This window comes from Chrysemys picta, chromosome 10 (genome assembly GCF_011386835.1).
Source record: "Chrysemys picta bellii isolate R12L10 chromosome 10, ASM1138683v2, whole genome shotgun sequence".
In the NCBI taxonomy this organism is placed as follows: domain Eukaryota; kingdom Metazoa; phylum Chordata; order Testudines; family Emydidae; genus Chrysemys; species Chrysemys picta.
In genome coordinates this window covers 15,611,396-15,632,861 of record NC_088800.1, presented here as the reverse complement: position 1 = coordinate 15,632,861, position 21,466 = coordinate 15,611,396, and positions in this window count along the sequence as shown.

Below are 21,466 nucleotides of genomic sequence, written 5' to 3'. Positions count from 1 at the left end.
AAAAGTGGTGGTGCGGTTTTGTTTCTGTCTTAGCGCTAAAGCTCTCCTCCCACTAGTAAATTATCAAGAATGCGGCAGTCCTAATGAATATAAATAGAGTATGTATTTATGTAATTCATGACATTGCCATCTACCAGTGCTTAAAATACCTACATTCTTCAATCAGGAGATAAATCAACCTCAGTCAATCATTCTGCTATCAACATCTATCACAACATATTAACCTCAGTGATAGAATTAGTTTTAGATATGTCCTATAACCTCTCTCTGGTGCAAATGAGTTTACATAGTCCGTACTCCTGCAATCCCCATGAGAAGCAATGAGACCTGCTACCTCCAATTCTAATGATGAGCACAGACTACATATCCATATTTTTATAGACACCCTGGAGAAAGGTGATTGTAATATACCCTGCATGAGCCTACTGATGAGTTATGTAGAAGAGCTGCCAGTATCAATTAGACCCTCTAATATGCTATAGTCTATTAGGATGGATACTAGTATCAGGGGGTAGCCGTGTTAGTCTGTATCTACAAAAACAACAAGGAGTCTGGTGGCACCTTAAAGACTAACAGATTTATTTGGCCATAAGCTTTCGTGAGTAAAAACCTCACTTCTTCGGATGCATAGAGTGAAAGTTACAGATGCAGGCATTATATACTGACACATGGAGAGCAGGGAGTTACTTCGCAAGTGGAGAACCAGTGTTGACAGGGCCAATTCAATCAGGGTGGATGGAGTCCATTCCCAATAATAGATGAGGAGGTGTCAATTCCAGGAGAGGAAAAGCTGCTTCTGTAATGAGCCAGCCACTCCCAGTCCCTATTCAAGCCCAGATTAATGGTGTTGAATTTGCAAATGAATTTTAGTTCTGCTGTTTCTCTTTGAAGTCTGTTTCTGAAGTTTTTTTGTTCAATGATAGTGACTTTTAAATCTGTAATAGAATGACCAGGGAGATTGAAGTGTTCACTTACTGGCCTATGTCTGTTACCATTCCTGATGTCCGATTTGTGTCCATTTACTGCACTTAATTTATTTTATGGGTGTTAAGTGAGTGTGGATATGGGCAGAATAAAAGTTCTTTGGCTACTTTTCTAATCAGATGGCAGTTAATATAAGGTTTTGACGAGGAAAGGCTCCCAGAGAGAAAAATAATGTTCTCAGCTAGCAGTCAGGCTAAGAAAATTTACTGTGGGGCTGGGGGAGAATTCTGGGGGGCATATTCCCCATAGACTTCTACTAGCTGATTCAGTTTAGCTGCTGTACAGTTATGAGCATAAAGTCTATCTAGTTGGTAATACTGAAAGCTGGTGGGGTGACTGAAATGTTAAAATCAATGGCTGTAACCTATTTAGGAAGGATCGAGTGGGCAAAAAGGAAGGAGGAGTGGCACTCATGTCAGAAATAGCATTTCTGTTTCTGAGTCAATTTTCTTGTGAGTTATCAGTATCTTGAATGTTTATGGTGCAATGTCCTAACAACACAAGATGGAGTATTAGTTGATGTCTGCTACCAAATCACAATAGTGACCAGGATGACCACCTCCTTATGACCTTATCTATAATGTGGGGGAGGGAGGGAAGCTGTGTGATCATGGGGGACTTCAATTTGAGTGACATATGCTGGAGGTCTCATGCTGCCAGTTCTAAAATATCGTTGTAGTTTCTAAACATTATACATGACAATTTCTTAACTCAAAAAGTGTGGTAGCCAACATGGGGGCATTCTTTATTAGACCTTGTCCTAGCAGGCAAAGAAGAACTGATCCCATAAGAACATAAGACCGGCCATACTGGGTCAGACCAATGGTCCATCTAGCCCAGTAGCCTCTCTTCCAGCAGTGGCCAATGCCAGGTACTTCAGAGGGAATGAACACAACAGGCAATCATTGAGTGATCCATCCCTGTTGCCCACTCCCAGCTTCTGGCAAGCAGAGGCCAGGGACACCCAGACCATGGTGTTGCATCCCTGCCCATCCTGGCTAATAGCCATTGATGATGGACCTATCCTCTATGAATTTATCTAGTTCTTTTTTGAACCCTGTTATAGTTTTAGCCTTAACAACATTCCCTGGCAACGAGTTCCACAGGCTGACTGTGAATTGTGTGAAGAAATACTTCCTTTTGTTTGTTTTAAACCGGCTGCCTGTTAATTTCATTGGGTGACCCCTAGTTCTTGTGTTATGTGAAGGAGCAAATAACATTTACTTACTCACTTTCTCCACACTATTCATGATTTAGTCCTGCTAGTGAAGGCAGGGGGCTGGACTCGATGACCTTTCGGGATCCCTTCCAGTTCTATGAGATAGGTATATCTCCATATATTTATTTATTTATAGACTTTTATCATATCCCCTCTTAGCCATCTCTTTTCCAAGCTGAACAGTTCCCATCTTGTAAATATCACCTCATATGGAAGCTGTTCCATACCCTAATCATTTTTGTTGCCATTCTCTGTGCCTTTTCCAATTCTAATATATCTTTTTTGAGACAGGGTGACCACATCTGCACGCTGTATTCAAGATGTGGGTGTACCATGGATTTATATAGAAGCATTATGTTATTTTCTGTCTTATTACCTATCCCAGAACTAAAAACTAATGGTAAGTTAGATACAAGTGATCATGACTTGATCACATTTATACTATGCAAGCAGAATAAAGTCCAGCCCAGTAATATATATACCTGGAACTTTAATAGGACCAACTTCACAAAGCTGAAAATAACTAGGAACCAATTCAGATGGGAGTAAGAATTTTATCCCCAAAATGTGAATGATAATTGGGAATCATTTAAGAACACCTTACTAGATGCTCAAAAAGCCACAATCCCAGGACTGAGGAAGAAGGCTGTGCTGGTTAAAAGAGTGACCTGGTTTAGAGGGGCAGTGAAGGCACCTATAAAAATGAAATCTCTCTCTCTCTCTCTCTCTCTCTCAAGCAAATGGAAGAAAGGGGAAGCTGATAGTAAAGAATATAAAGTAGGAATTGTAGAAAATTGATAAGGGAAACAAGGAGAAATCTGGGCAGAGTTAATGACAATAAGTTTTTTAAATTGATTAGGAACAAAAAGAATCCTCACATTGGTACTGGAAGAAAGCTAATGTTATGACAGTTTTTAAAAAGGATATGGGATGACCCAGGTAATTAGAGGCCTGTCCGCCTGACATCAATCCTGGGCAAGATAAAGGAGCAGCTGATGTGTGACTGGATTAATAAAGAATTAAAAGAGGGCAATGTAATTAATGCAAATCAACATGGGTTTAGGGAAAATAGATCCTGTCAGACTAACCTAATATATTTTTGAGATTACAAGTTTGGTTGCTAAGAATAGTAGTGTTGATGTAATAAACTTTTCCTTCTCTAAGGCATTGAGTTGGTTCCACATGGCATTTTGATTAAAAAAACTAGAACAATATAAAATTAGCATGGTACACATTACATGGATGAAAAACTGGTTAATGATAGGTCTCAAAATGTATTTGTAAATGGAGAATAATCATCAAGTGGGTTTCCAGTGAGGGATCAGTTTTTGGTCCTATGCCATTTAACATTGTTATCGATGACCTAGGAAAAAACACAAAATCTTCAGTGATAAAGTTTGCAGATGACACAAAAATTGGGGGAATGGCAAATAATAAAGAGGACAGGTCACTAATTCAGAGCAATCTGGATTGCTTGGTAAACTAGGCGGAAGCAAGCAATATGCATTTTAATATGGCTAAATGTAAATGTATACATCTAGGAACAAAGAATGTCAGCCATACTTACAGGATGTGGGGACTCTATCCTCGGAAGCAGTGACTCTGAAAAAAATTTGGAGGTTGTGGCGGATAATCAGCTGAACGTGAGCTCCCAGTGTGATGTTAATGCGATCCTGGGATGCATAAACAGGGAAATCTGGATTAGGAGCAGAGAGGTTATTTTATCTTTGTATTTGGCACTGGTGTGACCGCTGCTGGAATACTGTGTCCAGGTCTGGTGCCCACAATTCAAGAAGGATGTTCATAAATTGGAGAGGGTTCAGAGAAGAGCCATGAGGATGATTAAAGGATTAGACAACGTGCCTTATAAGTGATACTCAATGAGCTCAATCTATTTGGCTTAACAAAGAGAAGATTAAGGGTGACTTGATTAGTCTATAAGTATCTACATGGGGAACAAATATTTAATAATGGGCAATGGGCTCTTCAATCTAGCAGAGAAAGATATAACATGATCCAATGGCTGGAAGTTGAAGCTAGGCAAATTCAGCCTGGAAAAAAGGTGCACATTTTTGTCAGTGAAAGTAATTAACCATTGGAACAATTTACCAAGGGTCATAGTAGATTCTCCATCACTGACAATTTTAAAATCAAAATTGGATGTTTCTTCTCAAAGATCTGCTTTGAGAATTATTTATGGGAAGTTCTATGGCCTGTGTTGTAAAGGAAGTCAGACTAGATTATCACAATGGTCCCTTCTGGCCTTGGAATCTTGGATTCATGGATTCATATCCATGAAGGGAGCTGTGGGAATGGAGGCAGCAGGTACTGAGCTCAGCTGTAGATACGATGACCAGATAGCAAGTGTGAAAAATTGGGACAGTGGGCTGGGGGTGGAGGGTAATAGGCTTCTATATAAGACAAAGCCCCAAATATTGGGACTGTCCCTATGAAATCGGGACATCTGGTCACCCTATCTATAGAGCCAGCTTCTTGTCCCCTTCAAATCAGGGCCAGAGCTCCATGCTCCGTGATGCTTGTTCTCCTCTATTGCGTGTTCCTTAAAAAACTGGATTTGCTCCACAGTGTTTACAAGATCCTGCCAGGGTGAAAAAGAAGGAAACAGGGGGATAGTTCCCAAGAGTCAATTAAAAAGAGCCTTTTTTCTCAATGTGATGGGCTGTTCACCCCACACAAGGCCTGGAGGGGTTAAGATGGCTAAGTGGGCCAATTAATTGCCCAGGCTGCACCTGGAGAAGGAGACAGGGAGTAGGGATTTAAGTAGAACAGGCTCAGCTGGGCAGGAAGAAGCGGGGCCTATTTAAGACAAGAAACTGGCAACAGAACGGGGCTGGACAGAAGGAGTCTTCAGTCACTCCCTGGGAGGCAGGCAGTTTGGCAAGCCCAGAAAATGGGGAGAACCAGAGAGGTAGGCAAGGCTCAGGGGAAAAGCAGGGAAGCATGGGGTAGGTCAAACCTTGGTTGCTGATGAGAAGGCTACTGAGCCGGGACCCAGAGCAGAAGGCAGGCCTGGGCCCCCTAGCAACTGCTGCTGAAGTGACACCAGTGGGGCAGCGTGCAGGAACACTGCCTGAGCCCCTTTGTCAAGAGGGACTTTGATACCCTGGAATTGGGGGACACGCATGGTGACCCGGCCAGAGGGCCAAGTCATGAAGAGGAGGCTGTGGTTTCTGGAGAGAGAGGGGTCCACAGGGTGAGAGGATGATGGGAGAGACCCCGCTAGAGGAGGGTGTAATGCCTGGCCAGCACTAATCACCGGAGCGACCAGCAGGAGGTGCCGCAGGAGATGAGTGGACCCTGTGACACTCAACAAAATAATTTTGCAGAAAACTTTCCTTTTTATGAAATTTTCTATTTTTTATTGGAATTAAAAACAAAAGTAACCCCTCAGCCCCATTTTTCCTGGAGTACCAGAACATTCTGTGAACATTTTGGTGAAGGAAAAAAACAATTTTTTAATTGCTTTCTGGATTTTCCACAGCAAACAAATATCACTTCCCAACCAGCCCTCTGTACCAGAAAACATGTTGGTTTGGTTCTACTAGTGCACAAGACCTGAACTGTGTCCATTAAAGTGAAGGAAGAGATTTAAAAGGCTTAAATGCACAACACCAGTGAAAAGCAAAATATGGCCAATTAGCACAAGATGTTCATTCCATTTTAGATAGTTAAATATTGAGATTAAATGTTATGAACTATTAAATAAAATTAAAACCAAAATTAACCAGCATGCATTTCATGCATCCCCTATAATTGCTTTTTATTATTGATGTTCACAAAGGGATAGGCCTCTCCACTTGATACATCGAGATGGAAATAGCCCTCAGCATTTGGGGCCTGAATCAGTTGGTGATCTGCTCTCTCAACGGAGATCAGAGAGAGCTGAGAGAACTCAGCACTTTGCAGCATGGGACCCTGTGGAGTGTCAATCACAGAGCTTGAAACAGCTGGTGAGGCATTACAACTGATAACCATCATCCTAATGTTTCAAATGGCAGCACCTTTTTTAGAGCTGCTTTTAAAAAAAAAAAATCACCCTCCACATGTTCGTTAATTATTCTCGCCTAAAAATACATCACTTGCCCTGGAGACCAAGAGAAGATTAAGTTACAGATTTTTAAAGAAGACAAGATATTTTTATGTGAAGAAAAATACATAAAGATATGGAAATTAACAAGATCTCAGAAAAGGTTCTCTAATTTTAAATGAAGATGATGGTTATGCATCACCAGCTGTTTATAATGCACTGATTGAAGTTCTAATTGACAAAGGATAATTGCTTATTCTTCCTAATATATGGTGAAATGCATTTTTCTTACTCAGCACATAGTGCTGATGAGGGGCCTTGTGATGGAAGCAAAACATTTATGACAAACTCAGTTTTGTTTTGAAACTAATGGATGAAGATTCTTCAGCAGGAGTAGGTCAGTTGTCACCATAATTTTTGGCTTTTACTATAGAAAATTTTGTGGAGAATCATACTCAATTATCAAGCAAATCTGTGACAGTGGTAATGGCTGGTTGTCCATAACTATGTGGCATAGTTTAGATGAGTTGCAGTATTATGACAGAATCAGCAAATCATTCTTAGTGCAGGATTTGGACTCAAGAGAAGATGGCTATTTTCTTTTTCTTCCTTCAAAAAAAAATGTAAAATAAATGAGAATAGGGTTTAAACCAAAAAATGGCTCTTTGAAATTCTTGAGACTAGAGTATTCTCTATAGCTAGGGAATGAATGCTGAAAGACTGATTTAAAAACAGCTAAGTGTGAGCAACAAGAATATTAATTGTTGATCACTAAAATTAAATGTCCAGCAGGTATTAATTAAAGATAGCTGATAGCTATGGAGAAGGATCATCAAAGAATGAGTTACAAAATCTTGAAGACTGCTACAGCAGCTGAAAGTAAAATGAACAATGTGAAAAGGGTTTTGTCTCTTTGATGATTAGCACCTTTTTAAAGGCAGTGTGCAAAATGGTTTTGGAAAGCCAAACATCCTAACTGAACCGGGGGGCGGGGGGGAGTGGGGATTTTTTCCAAAGCGCTCGTGCTCCTTAAGCCGCTACGTGCTTTTGAAAACCTCCTTCTAGGAGTTTTGGGGCTTGGCTTGAAGTCACTAAGCACCGCTTGTGTAATGCCGAGTGCCCTCGAGTCCAGTGGATTTCATAGATTCAGGCCCAAGACAAGTGAGATGTCACAATCCCCTATAATTATTATTTGTATTGCCACACAGAGGTGCCAGTCAGGGTTAGAAACACATGGTGCTAAGCACTGTACAAACATACCAGTAGACACAGTCTTTACCCTGGTGAGTTTAATGCTTTGGAACTCATGCAAATTCTCCACATGATGTGAAATATTTTCACTGAGATAAAATTTTCCCGTAATCTTCTGGGGACTATTAAACCGGCCTCTGCCTCCATGGACACTTGCTGCTGAAAGGGCCTGAGCCAAAGCCCACTGAAGTCAATGGAAAGAGTGCCGTTGACTTCTGAGCACTTTGGATCAGGCTGCAGATACTCCACAGAGATATCTGACTCTCTGCCTTGTCAGACTTCCCAAGATTTCAGTTTATGAGAAACTTTTGAAAAGACAGCTAACTATTTTCTGTTTGCTTTTTCCCTTGAGTAGAAAGATGTTCTGTCCAATCCCTTTTTAACTCTGGTTACAGTGAATAATGGGTCGAAACAAGCAGATAAGTAGCTAAATGTGTCTGGATCCTCTCTTAACTGTCTCTCTCTTGAAAATAAGCTATAACACGTTTAGTGGACTTAAAATAATTAAAGCTTATTCAGTACATTTTTCTGCTGTTCATTTCTTTCTCGTACCTCGACAGCACTTCTAATAGTTTGAAAGTAACTATGGGCATTTCTTATCATTAAAATTTGTTGTGGTGAGAAATAGCATTCCCACTGTGTCCTTTAGAGAAAAAGCAAAAACAAATCTCTGGAGTAACCTTGTATCCCAAAGAAGAGTAATAAGATCTTTCAAGTAAAATAAGATTAAAGATTAATAAAAGAAGAAAAATAAATTCCCTCTTTGAATTCAAGGGTTCTGCTTGCTTTTTGAAGTTGATTGTCATAGTTTAAGCAGGAAAGTAAATAATCATGATGCGTTCATTAAGGCCCCAATTCATACTGAACTGGGCCTCAGTTGCCACTTGCCCTATTGTAGATGGCCTTGTTAAATGAATAGCTATTTGACTTAATCTGAGATCAATCAATCAATTAAACATCCTCCTCTGGAACGATCAAAAATGTGTAAATCATGCAGAAGTGTACAGGGTGTTACGTTAATCACTAAGAGCATTTTACATTCAAATAATCCTTGGCCAAAATGTTCATACCTTGCTGCTTACAATTAAGATCCTAAACCCTTTATGTACGTGTGCAAATTAAAAGTGGCCTTTCGCAAGAGCTGAGAAACTAGCTTCCATTGAATTCAATGGGATATGTGAGCACTCCCACTATGAAAGAGGACAACGTTGTTTCACTGTTGTTTTAAGAAGCCTCTATAAGCTAGCTAACCTGTACCATCAGGAAGGATTATAAAGAATTGAGGTGTGGCTAGCTAACTGCTTGAAAGGAAGATCTAAAGATGGTGGGAATATCCCTCCTGGAAAGTTCCACTGAATTCCCCGAGATACAAATTTATTTTGAAGTTCCAATATTTACAGCCAAGGCAAAGCTTTCCATTGAATGATGGGCTTTCCTGAGCTTTCTAATTTAGGTTGGGAGTGACAACTATTGCCATACCTATATAGCCATACCAAAATTTGTGCTCATTTCTTCAGTGAGGGCACACTCCACTCATATTGAATAGTCTTTTTCAGCTAGCTGGCGATGTAAAGATACACAAGGTTGGTCAATCTGAGGAATCTGGCCCTTAGTAGTAGTTAGTTATTATAATGCTTATCAGGTACTATTAAGTGTGCTGTAATACAGTTTGCATTTTACTACGGCATCTTGTTTTTCAATGTCATTACAGTATTCTGCTTTAAACCTTTACGTGCAAACTGAAAACTGCAGATCAGAGAGGCCCTATTGTATATTTCAAGGCTCTGGCAATGATGCCTCATTAAGACAGCAGCCAAGCACAGCAGTACTGCTGAGTGCACCTGACAGTAGATATAGATTTTATTGCAGCACACGGCAAGGAACACACACCATCCTACCATTTCCATTTGTCCCACTAGTGGTGTTTTCCACAGGCCCTAGTGGTACCTCAAAGAAGCTCTCTTCTTCCTAACTCATTGCCTTGGGCTACAAATCTGGACCAAACATAACAGAAAAGAGAAAATCAGTACAGCAGAAGGCAAATCATCACACAACCACAATCATTCTCTCAAAGAGCTCAGGTTCATCCGTCAGTGCAGTTAGATGGGGTAGCGGCTCTGTGTGGTATTACTGAGGTTCTGTCCCATAAAATGATACAATAGACCAGAAGGATGTTACATTTACCTACCTCTCAGGGGTGCTGTCAGGCTCGGTTAAGGTTGTTTGTAAAGGTAAAATATTTTGTGATCCTGCTGCCCTTTGCTTGAGACGGAAGGACTTGCACTAGCACTGTGTCAGTCACTACTAGTGGAGATTTAACACCCTTGCCACCCACTAATGTCTCTTTGCACTTCTGGAGCAATGGAATAGAACCTTAAACCAGCCCTAAATGGTCAGCTGAGGGTCACTCTGTTGACTTCAATGGGGTTACTGCAATGTAACAGGGCAGAGGTTTGCCCTTTCTGGCCAGACAACAATTAAAGTTGGGGGTCTGCCAGTGTAACCCAAACACCAGGTCATCAATAGGAGCAGTGCCCAGAGTGCAGGCTGGCAGTGGCAGATAGCATCACCAACCCCTGCTCCATCTGGGGGCCCACAGCCTGCTGGTGCAGAGCAGAAAGTGTATAGTTCTGCCCAGGGAAGGGGCCTGACCAAGCCACCCAAGCAATAGCCAGGAGGGTTCTTGTGGAACCCCTCTAATCACTTGAGTAGGAAGATGGCAAACACACTGGCACCTTCCCACCACTCGGTGTAAATCTGACTTTGGGCATAGCAACCCTACTGGCATAAGCAAGAACTCAGCCCTTTCTATGTGGCAGACCAGTAATAATGTACCATTCTATATAAGGCATCAGTTACCCAAGAGCCTCTATATCGAGGGCTATGTGCACAAGCAATTGCGGATTAAAAAAATATTCCTTGCCTGCTTCTGCAGAAGTGAAGAGGACTTGGAGCAAGGCTGGCGTGAGAGCACGAGTGGTCAGTTAGTGAGCCTGCAGAGGAGATATTCAGTAACCCAAGTGCAAGAGAGAAGAGGGAGGAGTTAGTGATACAGGCGAGAAGGCCTCACTATGAAACAACATGATCTTCACTATGTCTGAATGGGACCATGGCAAAATATGAGGATGAGGTGGTGCTTCCCTCAGTTTATAACTTATAAACTGGGATACAAGTTATAAGCTGGGGAAGCACCACCTCGTTATAAACTGGGATACAACGAGGTGGTGCTTCCCCAGCTTATAACTTGTATCCCAGTGGTTACAGCACTCACCTAAGATTTGAACTCAGGTCTCCCATGCTCCTTCTCGCAGGGCTGGGAGAATCAAACCTGTGTCTTCCACATCCCAGCTGAGTGCTCTAACCACTGGGCTAAACATTATAAAGCAGGTGCTTCCTCCTCCAGCTATTTTGTGTGGTCAGAGGCAGGGACCTAATTCATTCCCACAAACACCTTAGGCATCTAAGCTGCCTGACTCCAGGCAGCTGGTTCTCATTTGTAGATAGGTGCCTGCCTGTCGCCTGGACTTGGGCGCCCATCTCTGAGAGAGTGGAGGGTACACCTCCGTCTTGGCCGCATGTCCCATTGGCTAGTTTAGGCGATTCCATCCCTAGCTCAGTGGTTTTTGTGGATCACATTCTAAGGTGCCTGTTTCTCTCCATTAATTGTACAGGGAGCCTTAGGGGGAACTCAGGCTTTTTGGACCCCAGTATTGTTCCTAGGGTGACCAGACAGCAAATGTGAAAAATCAGGACGGGGTGGGGGGGTAATAGGAGCCTATATAAAAAAACGACCCAAAAATCGGGACTGTCCCTATAAAATCGGGACATCTGGTCACCCTAGTTGTTCCTGAGATTTATCTAGGTGCCTAAAAGTTAGGTGCAGTGATGCTCAGCATTGCGACATCCTATATCCCTTCGTGGATTTCACCCTGTGTGAATGGGTCTGGGCCTATTCTCACTTACACCATGTGGGAGAAAAGAAGTAACTCCACTGAGGTCAACAGAGTAACAGGTGTAGAAGGAGACCTATAATTGGCCCCACAACCTCAGCTAGTGTAAACTGATGGATCTCCACTGAGATCTAAAGGACTATGCCAATTTACCCCAGTTGAGGATCTAACCCTTGAAGTTGGTCCCTGGAAAAAGTCAACTGCACTTTGTTATGCTGCCCTGGTGTTAAAGGCATCTGATCAAATGAGTAAAGAGACATATGAGAGAAAACAAAGATGACTGTGCTAGAAATACAAACTACATAATTATATCTGACCCAGTTGTTTATTCCTTTCAAGGGGGAGGTAACTGAACTTGAGATCATTAATGGCCTAGCACAGGAAGACCAAATGACCTCAGAAATGTTTGATCTGAATCGATAGTAATAAATTAGGGTTCGTTGCAGTTTTTAATTTCATGCATCTAGTTGTCCTGTGTTGGGGGATAATCACTGTTCCATCAAAGAAGCACACACAACCGGGAAACAGAGATGTGGAAGATAATCAGCTTTCCCTGAAAAGCAATCCGAGGAGGACAGCAAAAGCAAAAAAAAAAAAAAGGACTATCAGAAAGTTAACCGAGGAGAGCACAATGATAGCATGTGCAATAATAAACCACCGCCTGACTCAAGTTTGCAGCAACCAGAAGAGAGATCCATGTAGCTCTGCAGCATCTCAGGGCTACTATGCAATCTTTGTACAGGCTGGGGCTCCTAATTGTAGCACATTGTCAGCCCCACCTCCTCTCACCACCAGCCGGACAGGAAGCAGCCGTGGTGGCTTGGGCCAGAGCTGAACATGGAGTGAGAGAAAGGACATTTTTGTGGCTAAGGCACTGGACTGGGACTCAGGAAATCTGGATTCGGTTCTAAGCTCTTTGATACAGGAATTGTCTCTCACTAGGCATTTGTAAAGTGCCTCACACAATTGGAATCTTGGGTGGGGCATTTTGCTACCATAATACAAATAGGTACCACAATACTTTGATGCAGGTGTGAGCATGGCTGACCCGATCAGTGAAGGAGAAATTTGCAGCTTACTTTTTGCTATGGGCCCTCTCCATCTGGTGTGGAGTAATTTGGAATGATTGATCTTTAGATTCATGGCAACGTTTTCTGTGAATGTACAGTAAATCTTTGAAAATCAAACAGTGTTGCTTAGCAGGGATTGGTCAGATAAATTACATGGTATCATTTCTAGTCCCTGATCTGATGTATGTACAAGCAGTTCCAGTGCAAACACTTGAGTGCATGTTTAAAATTTGTTAATACTCATGCCAGGAAAAATTGATTTCTCCAATATTCGTGGAAAGCAGAGGGTTCTGAGCAAGGCTGAAGTGAATTCAGTTGAAATGGGAGAGGACCAGTCGTGTGTAATTATTTTGCAGTATTTACCTAGCTTTCATTCTGACACTAAGTCAATATTTGTAGCAATTCATTCTCTTTACTGAGAATCCTGTTGGGTTCCCCATGAGCACAGTGCTCTCTTAGGCCAACGCTTACTAGACTACATCATCCAGATCATCAGGCTTCTTAGACAGCTTTTGCTGTAATTTAGGTTTCTTCCCAAGCAATTACATCCTTCATTTGTCTTCACTCTTTCCTGACTGCTAATTCAATTTGTGCATGCTGTTAATTTTGGAGAGTAGTTTACATTTTTATCAGAGTTTTAAAATGGTTAGAAGTGCTGCTGCTTCTTAATCTGTCCGTGCGTCTGACTCTTTTGGAAAGAACATTTTGAATCTTTCATCCCTCCCGGCTATCTTGATGGATCAATTTCCCTAGGATTTTTTTCCCGATACCACTAGAGATGTTGAAAATGAACAGGAATCCTTTCTGAAGTCATTGCCATACACAAGGGATAAAGGGTGCCTCCTGCAGGGTGCTGTGCAGCCTTGACTCCCATGGGAACTGAGGAGGCTGGACACAGTGCAGGAGGCACTCAGCACCTTGCAGCATTAAGTCCCAAATCAGGATATGTTAAGCAAGTTGTCCTACACTCAGCAGCAAGCAATTCTCAAGCTTCCAGCCCAGTCCAGCCAAAAGGGTCACTGCCATCTTGACAATGGACAGCCACAAAACCTGTTCTTTAGCAGCCCCATTTAAAGTACCAATTTAAACATGGTAGTAACTGAAGGGCAGTAATGAGTGGTAATAATGAAGGGCAGAATAGTGTGGGGATGCTGCATACTCTGGAAACACATCGGGCCTGATTCACCATTGCTCTGTGCCATCATTTACACTAGTGCAAAGCAGGTGCAACACTACTCTTCTGGTACTGTTGGGCACTCACTTTGCATTGATATATTACAGAGGTCGGCAACGGTCGTCACGCGGCTCGTCAAGGTAAGCACCCTGGTGGCCCGGGCCAGTTTTATTTACCTGCTGACGTGGCAGGTTCGGCCAATCGCGGCCCCCCACTGGCCGCGGTTCGCCGTCCCGGGCCAATGGGGGCGGCAGGAAGCCGCGGCCAGCACATCGCTCGCCCGCGCCGCTTCTCGCTGCTCCCATTGGCCCGGGACGGCGAACTGCGGCCAGTGGGGGCCGGGATCGGCCGAACCTGCCTCGTCAGCAGGTAAATAAAACTGGCCCGGCCCGCCAGGGTGCTTACCCTGGCGAGCCGCGTGCCAAACGTTGCCAACCCCTGATATATTATTTGGATTATGGTAACTTCTAGAGGGCCCATCTGATCTCAGGCCCCATTGTGCTAGACACTGTCAAATGCATAGTGATAGACAATCCTTGCCCCAAACACTTTACAATCTAAATAGACAGGACAGACAAAAGGAGGGAGGGAGAGGAAATGGAGGCTCAGAGGAGGAAATTGGCTTGACAAGATTACCCAGGAGATTAGTAGCAGGGTGGGGAACAGACTCTATATCTCCTGCCCTAGCCACTGGATCGTTTTTCTTCTAACCAACTTGTAGAACAACTGAATTGGGCCCAATGGCCTCAAGCAATTGGATGCAGAGGGGACTCAGAACTGTGCAGTATCTGACTGTTTCATAATGGACAGTTCCACCCATGGTATTTGTTTTTATTCAATATATCCAATGTAAGTGGTATTCGGGCAGGCTGGAGAATGTATGGTGACAACACATGGGTGGATTTAGCAGCTGGTCAAAGGGAGCAAGCAGCCATTGTAAAAATGAGAGGACATGAATCTCCGCCCCAAAAAATCTCTCCCTTTAGTGAACACTGGTGTAAAATTGTTTTTCGTTCTGGGAATGTAATTTTGATTCTAAGAACATTTCTACTGGAAGCAACAATAAAAATTGCTGGTGGTTTGGTGAAGCACCTGATCAAAGAGAATACAATTGTTACTGTAAGGGTTTCAACAACAAGGTAAAATCTTGGTTTTCTTTCTGTAGCCTTTGCTGTTAACAATAGGATATTTAGGCAGCTTGTGTCAAATGATTCCATAGGCTCTATTAGCCAGTGTGGAATAACCATTATCATCATGTGTACACTGCGTTGGGATAGTGTATATGTCATGACTCCTAGATCTCAAACCCTGATCTGCAGGGTCCTGGGCGTCATCTCGATCCAACCTTCACTTGATTCTCATTGGCATGTGTTAGGATCAGGCTAGCTGAAACCCAGCTCACATAGACTGCTCCACCCTGGGGCCCCAATTGGTGAATTCTGGAGTTCCCGACTGGCTTGCTCCCCTACTTAAGCCAGAAGGAGAAACAGGAAGTTGTTTGTATAACTAGGCTCCACCCTTCTTTGGACTGCTTATCCAGCGCTACTGTCTCCTGACCTCCCGGTTTCCTGATTCTTGGTATCTGACTCTCCTTGGTATCCTGACCTCAGCTCTTGGCCTCCTGATTCTGAGTCCTGGCTGGGTGGCCCGGACAGCATAGGGAAAAGGCAACTATACAGTACTACATGCCATTTTAAAACTAAAAATGGAATAAAATTCAAGGACATTTTGAACTGAAATTGTCTCAAACATCAAACTCAAAAGATTTCATTTTCAAAATGTCAAAAAAAATAGTTTTGATTTCTTTAAAAAAAAACACACACACACACACACACACAAAAAACCTTTTTTAGTTTTTTTCCTCTAAGTGAACAACTCAGTGAAATTGACAAAAATTTGCAAAATGTTCTGGTGTCCCTGAATCTGCATTGTTTTGCCCCCCCCCCCCCCCCCCAAAAGTTAGTGTGAAAAATTTCACTCAGCCTCAACCTTCCCATAACCATCATCTTATTTCCCCTTTAAGGCTCTCCCACAGCTTCCCAATGGCTGCTACTAAAACGGCAGGGCCTAGCAGTTGTCAGCACCTCTCTGCTGAGCCAGTGCTTGTCTGAATTAAAATGCTGCATGCTCTTGTGTGCAGTGGCTGCTGGGAGCTGTAACCAAACAAATTTTGAATTAAGAACCTGAGGCAATATTTAAATTTTGGCTTGCGGGATGTACAGAGTTTCATAGTAGTCCAGCTATTCCTATTAGTAATTCACTTAAAAGCCCAGTTGTGGTTTGTTTTCTTTGCTAAATGTTCATGTAATTCTGGTCAACATTAGTACAACAGACTCTCCTTTTAATCCTAGGTCTATGCATTATAGCTTATGATTCCTATTTCTCATGTAATTTTAAGATTTACACTTTAACATCTCTCTTGCTGTTAAGATCAGAAATGTAAGGCTGTTGTTTTCAGCCTCAGCCATTGCCTTGCTTGGTTTGTCTAATAGATCTTTGAGTGATGCTTTAGACTACATGGTTGTTGCTAGATCCCGAGTTTGTTGCTCTTAAGCACAGTGCTCTGAAATACATCCGTTACTCTAGGTCAGAGAAAACAGCTGGTAAATGGCTAGCAGCATTCCAGTTGAGGAAGTGAGGCTACAGAGCCTGCAGAGAGTACTTATCGGACTACAGGGAAGCTGACTTGCCTGCTAAACAATTGTGGTTGTTATTATTCAGATGTTCTTGAAAAAGAGTAAGTATATACAGTACTGATTGCTAGAAAGGAACCGCTTCCTATCCCATTGATCGTACCCTCTCCCTTATCTATTGCTCTCCTGACAGCTCGGATATATTGGTTTAAGTTTTTCCCAGCGCAAAATGAATTGCTGTGCAGCAGAAGTCCCCGTCATTAGCTGTACAGTGCCAGAAATGTGCATGTATCACTCATACAAGCCTCTTAAAAATGGAATGAAGGTTTTGGGGCACTGGGGTGAGGTTTCTGATACGAACCTTCTTGAGCAGTAACGGGGACCATACGTCTCCATTACAATGTAGAACCACAGTCTGTGCAGATGTGACCTTGAAGAACCTGGATGTCGTGGTCTGATATCCACCTTCCTTTGAAAACATACATTGGTGTGAGGGCCGTTTCCTTTAGCATTTGTAGAACTCTAAGATCACAGCCAGTGGATGAGCTGCTGAGTATTTCAGTCATGAGCTTGCCATCTACCCAGAGCCCAGCTAGCAGCATTTGCTGGCCTGCCTAGGAAACTTTGGCTCACCTGCAGTCAGTACTGAATGTACCTGATCACTTACTGAGAGAACTAAGGAAACCAAAATGTATTAATGTGCCGTCTCTGCTATCCCTTTCCTGGCTCTAGGAGTCCTAGTATTGTCAACCCCAAATGCTCAAAAATCATGAGTAAAGCCCAAACCAGTCAGATTTTAAAAAATCTTAGGACATTCAGAGTTATTTTCATTCACCTTCTGGTTTGGGGACCTTTAGGATACACTCAGTCCATGTTTTCAGGCTTTTCTCTGTCAGCATGAGGGCTAGAAATGTACTATTGTTTTTTTAAAACTCTGATTCTCAAATAATCTCATAACTGCAGGCGATAGGGCTTTAAGAAATACAGTAAATATAGTAGGACCTGCAATAAAGTTGCAAGAGTTGGCAACACTGTGATTACCTGAGAGATAAGGCACTGCTTTCAGTTGAGTAAGGGTATCGGACTCTGACCCAGTGTTGGTAAAACAGGACACTATAAAGTCACATGCAAGCCAAGATAACTTTCTCATTTTCTTGTCTATTTCGTGTACTGCATTCTGAGAGAGCCTCATTTCTGTGCTTAAGGTTAAGCCATAAAATTCATATCTAGATCAAAAGTTTGGAGTTCTTCAGATCTGGGGTTTTGATCTATTCTCCTCCAGTTTAAAAAAAAAATCCATATTACAAAGAGTGCAGCAGAAGTCTGAATTCTTCCACTTCCATGTCTAAGTGAATGAGACAATGTGACTGTGCACCAGTGACTTCAGCTTCCCTATTCACGATGATGGACAAGTTCCATTTCCTCTAATGGAAATCGGTTCTCATACCTGGAAAACTGCTTTCAGCTACTGTAACAAAAGTATGGGAGGGGGGAAATCTTTTAAAACGTTTTTCCCCCAAGCCAGTGAATGCTGAATTTCCCCGGTTTGACAGATGTGAAATAAGCAACATGACTAACTACTGGAAGGCACTCAGGTACAATAGTGATGACTGCAGTATAAGAACCTATAGTATGAAACTTTCCCCAAAGTCCTAACCAGAGCATCGAACTCCAACAGTAATCAGTGAAGATGAGATGCTAGCTAGCTTGAGTGATTATCCCTCTAACCATATTCACTGGTAGTTAGTTTCTGTGGCGTGCAAGTGATTGCTAGTCAGCAATACTCAAATTAGGTTGTAAACACCCTGATTATATTTCACAGCATAGAAATAATTTCCAGGTAGATTAAAGGACTGATCTGAAGTGCATTGAAGTCAATGGACCACTGATTCCAGTAGCTTTGGATTGGACCCAGGAAGGAAAAGGAGATAGAAAGATACCTTAACCCTAATTTCTATTTTTAATAGGAATTTAAAAAATAATGACCAATCAGCCACACTACATTCAGTTTGCAATCTCTTCTCATTTATTTTCTGCTTCATAGAATAACGCTGTTGGAAACCTCTCACTGCATACACACAAAGAAAATCACATCATTCATTTTGTTATTTTGATTGACATGTCAAATAATAAGAATTCCTCCTAGCCAGTGCTGTAAATGGCTTTGGTAAATATAGAAAGCACAGTGCTTACAAATATCGTGAAATCCAGCAGCCTCGCCTCAACTCCAGAACTAACATTAGCCAACCAGGAAATTGATGCCTCATGTCAAAAGAATAGATGTTTTTAAAATACCACCTCCTTCTCTTAAATCGCAGCCCTCACCACACATGCACTCTCCTCCAAGCCGGTGGAAAGTACGTAGTGTCAGAGAAAAGGGTCCGGCAAACACCTCCTACTCAGCTCTCTCTTCCATAAAAGAAAAGGATTGGGGAAGTCAAGTTCAAGTTTCTTCTAGAATAAATTATTCCTTTGAGGCCTGAACCAAAGTCCATTGAAGTGAAGGGAAAGGCTCCCATTCAGAGACAAGAGCCTGCAGAAATAAATAAGCCATGTACTGTGTTCTGAACAGCAACAAATTCTGTCTCTTTTGAACTGACTGGGGAAGCAAATACTGGTTGAAGATACTCCACCAAGAATACCCTGCCTCCTTGGAGACATGAGGAGAGAGGCAATCTCGGAGACATTAAGCTATTATCACTATATTGACAAATAATAAGAAAAAGCAAAGCACGCCCAACAAATCTACCTCTTGGATGAAAAGTAAGCACTGGATATAAACTTAGGCCATCAGTGCTTCTACTAGCTAATGTTCATCCAGTCACACTTAAGGCAGGTCTACATTAAAAGCACTGCATCGGCGCAGCTGCGCTGCTGTAGCATACCTGGTGAAGACGCTCTATGCCAACAGAAGATGCTCTCTCGTCGGCATAATTACTCCACCTCCGCGAGACATAGCGCTGGTGTGGACAGCGCTTAGGTCACTATAACTTGTGTCACTCATGGGGGTGTCTTTTTCACACCCCTAAGCAATGTAAGTTAGATCTACTTAAGCAGTAGGATAGACCTGCCCTCTAGCAAAGACTTGCACACATCCTTAACTTTAAAGTTTACACAGTGCAAGTAGCCCAAATAAAGTAAATGAGACTATTCACAGTGCATAAAGCTAAATACACATAAGTCATTGCAGGCTCTGGGCCTTGGAACATTTCAAAGGTTACAAAATGCAAGCTAGTGTATTTCCATCTGTCATATACAATATCTGTTGTGTAACTAGGAATTATAAGATATGCATGGTCATAAACAGTGGTTAAGGATTTCTAAACAACCCTCAATAAACCCCAGAAAAGGAAAACTGGTGTTTTGTAGATATAGAAAAATGCCTGACTTAGCTGAATCAATTAGCATTTCTTGCTGCAGAGTACTAGGGATTTCTTCCATGGTCCCTCTTGTATTGATAACACTCAAGACTTCAACACATCTGTAAATAAGCATTAACAATTCATCTGATAGCCAACTTTTAAACTGCCTACCACACATGGCTGACACATCATCTTGACAATCTTCCTCCTCCTCCTTTATTGCAGTACTTTGTAAACACACTCACCACAACTTGATTGATTGGAATTCTCTTCGATGATAAATTTTTCACAGAATTTGCCTTTAATTAAGAATCCATGTAGCCATCTGGAAAATTCAGAGTTGCCTTTTTTTTTAATTTGGGGTTTATTAAGGTTGAAGTGGCTTGTATAAAGATCCTCTTAATATGCAGTTGCTATCAAATCAGTTGACGATAACCTGGCCACACCCACAATTTTTCTTTTACTAGAATATACCTGGTGATTAATGAGACAATGCCTTGTGCATGATGTTGTCCTGGAGGGTTTTTGTTTGTCTGTTTGTTTATGTGGTGGTTGCAATTGACAGTGAATAGCTGTTACAACACTAGAATTAGGCATTTGAGTTGCAATCTTAACCTGAATGTTAGGAAGGATAGCTGGAATTAGCAATAGACTTTAAAAAAGGACAATACAACACATGCAGTTGAAATGCTTTTCATTTGACATTGTAGGAATGACAATAGCCATGGTGTGACAATTTAAAATGGGGGAGGGGGAATTATGGAGCTACTCAACTTGGGCCTGAGCCATATTTCAGTGAAGTCAGTGGAAAGGTTTCCATTGACTCCAATGGATTTTTCATCAAGCCCTTCAAAAAATGGATGTGAACACGTTGTAACATATATTCCCTAAAGGAAGACCATTTTAAGGGTACAGTCTGCATGCCATGCAGAGTGACTGATTAATTGTGGTAGACGTCACACTCAAACTAGTGTATTTAATTACCATATACATTTGTGGCCTAACCACCCCAGCTGCTTTCTAGGACCAGGTGCAGAAGAAGCTGAACCAAATTTAAGCAAATGATACCTTCCACCTTCAGGGCTTCAGTGGAAATGCTCTGAGTGATTCTGTAGCTGTGGCATTTGCTGTGAAACTAAGCATTGCCCTGGAATCATGCTTCCAATGTTTAGCTTTAATTAAAGGGTAAAATTGACAGGTACATTCCAGCTATACTGCACCTCTCTGACCAAGCATGCATCCGTATATCCATCTGAACACTGCTGTTTTGGATGGCTGGAGAGGCACAAAACAGCCAGCGTGTACCAGTGAATCTCGCCTTATATTCCTAGTGCTCCTTGCTGCAAAGATTGTCTTCCAAACAAATGTAACTAGTGCAGTTGTGTCCCCGGGAGTCTGCACACAGCCTGAAACGATAGCTGTCATTTCAATTGAGTGTTAGCTCTCAAGCCTAATGATGACTCAGGAAAGCATCCCTTATTAGGACAGTATTTAAGCACATTCTTGCAGTGAAGCACATTCTTTAGTGATGTCCTAAATAGGGCTGGATTCAAGCATGTACTCGAGTTCTTTCCTGAACAGCAGAAACATCCAGTTATTGTACTTATCCCACAATCACAAATTGCCACCCACTTGCCTCAGGATGCCAAAAGTCCCAATTGCCCTGAACTCAGCCTCAAAAAAACTCTAGTTTCTTCTCCTTGAACATTTCCACCAGACACGTCTGCATTTGCTGCAGAGGTGGAACCAAATCTCCAGCATGTTGAAAATCAAAA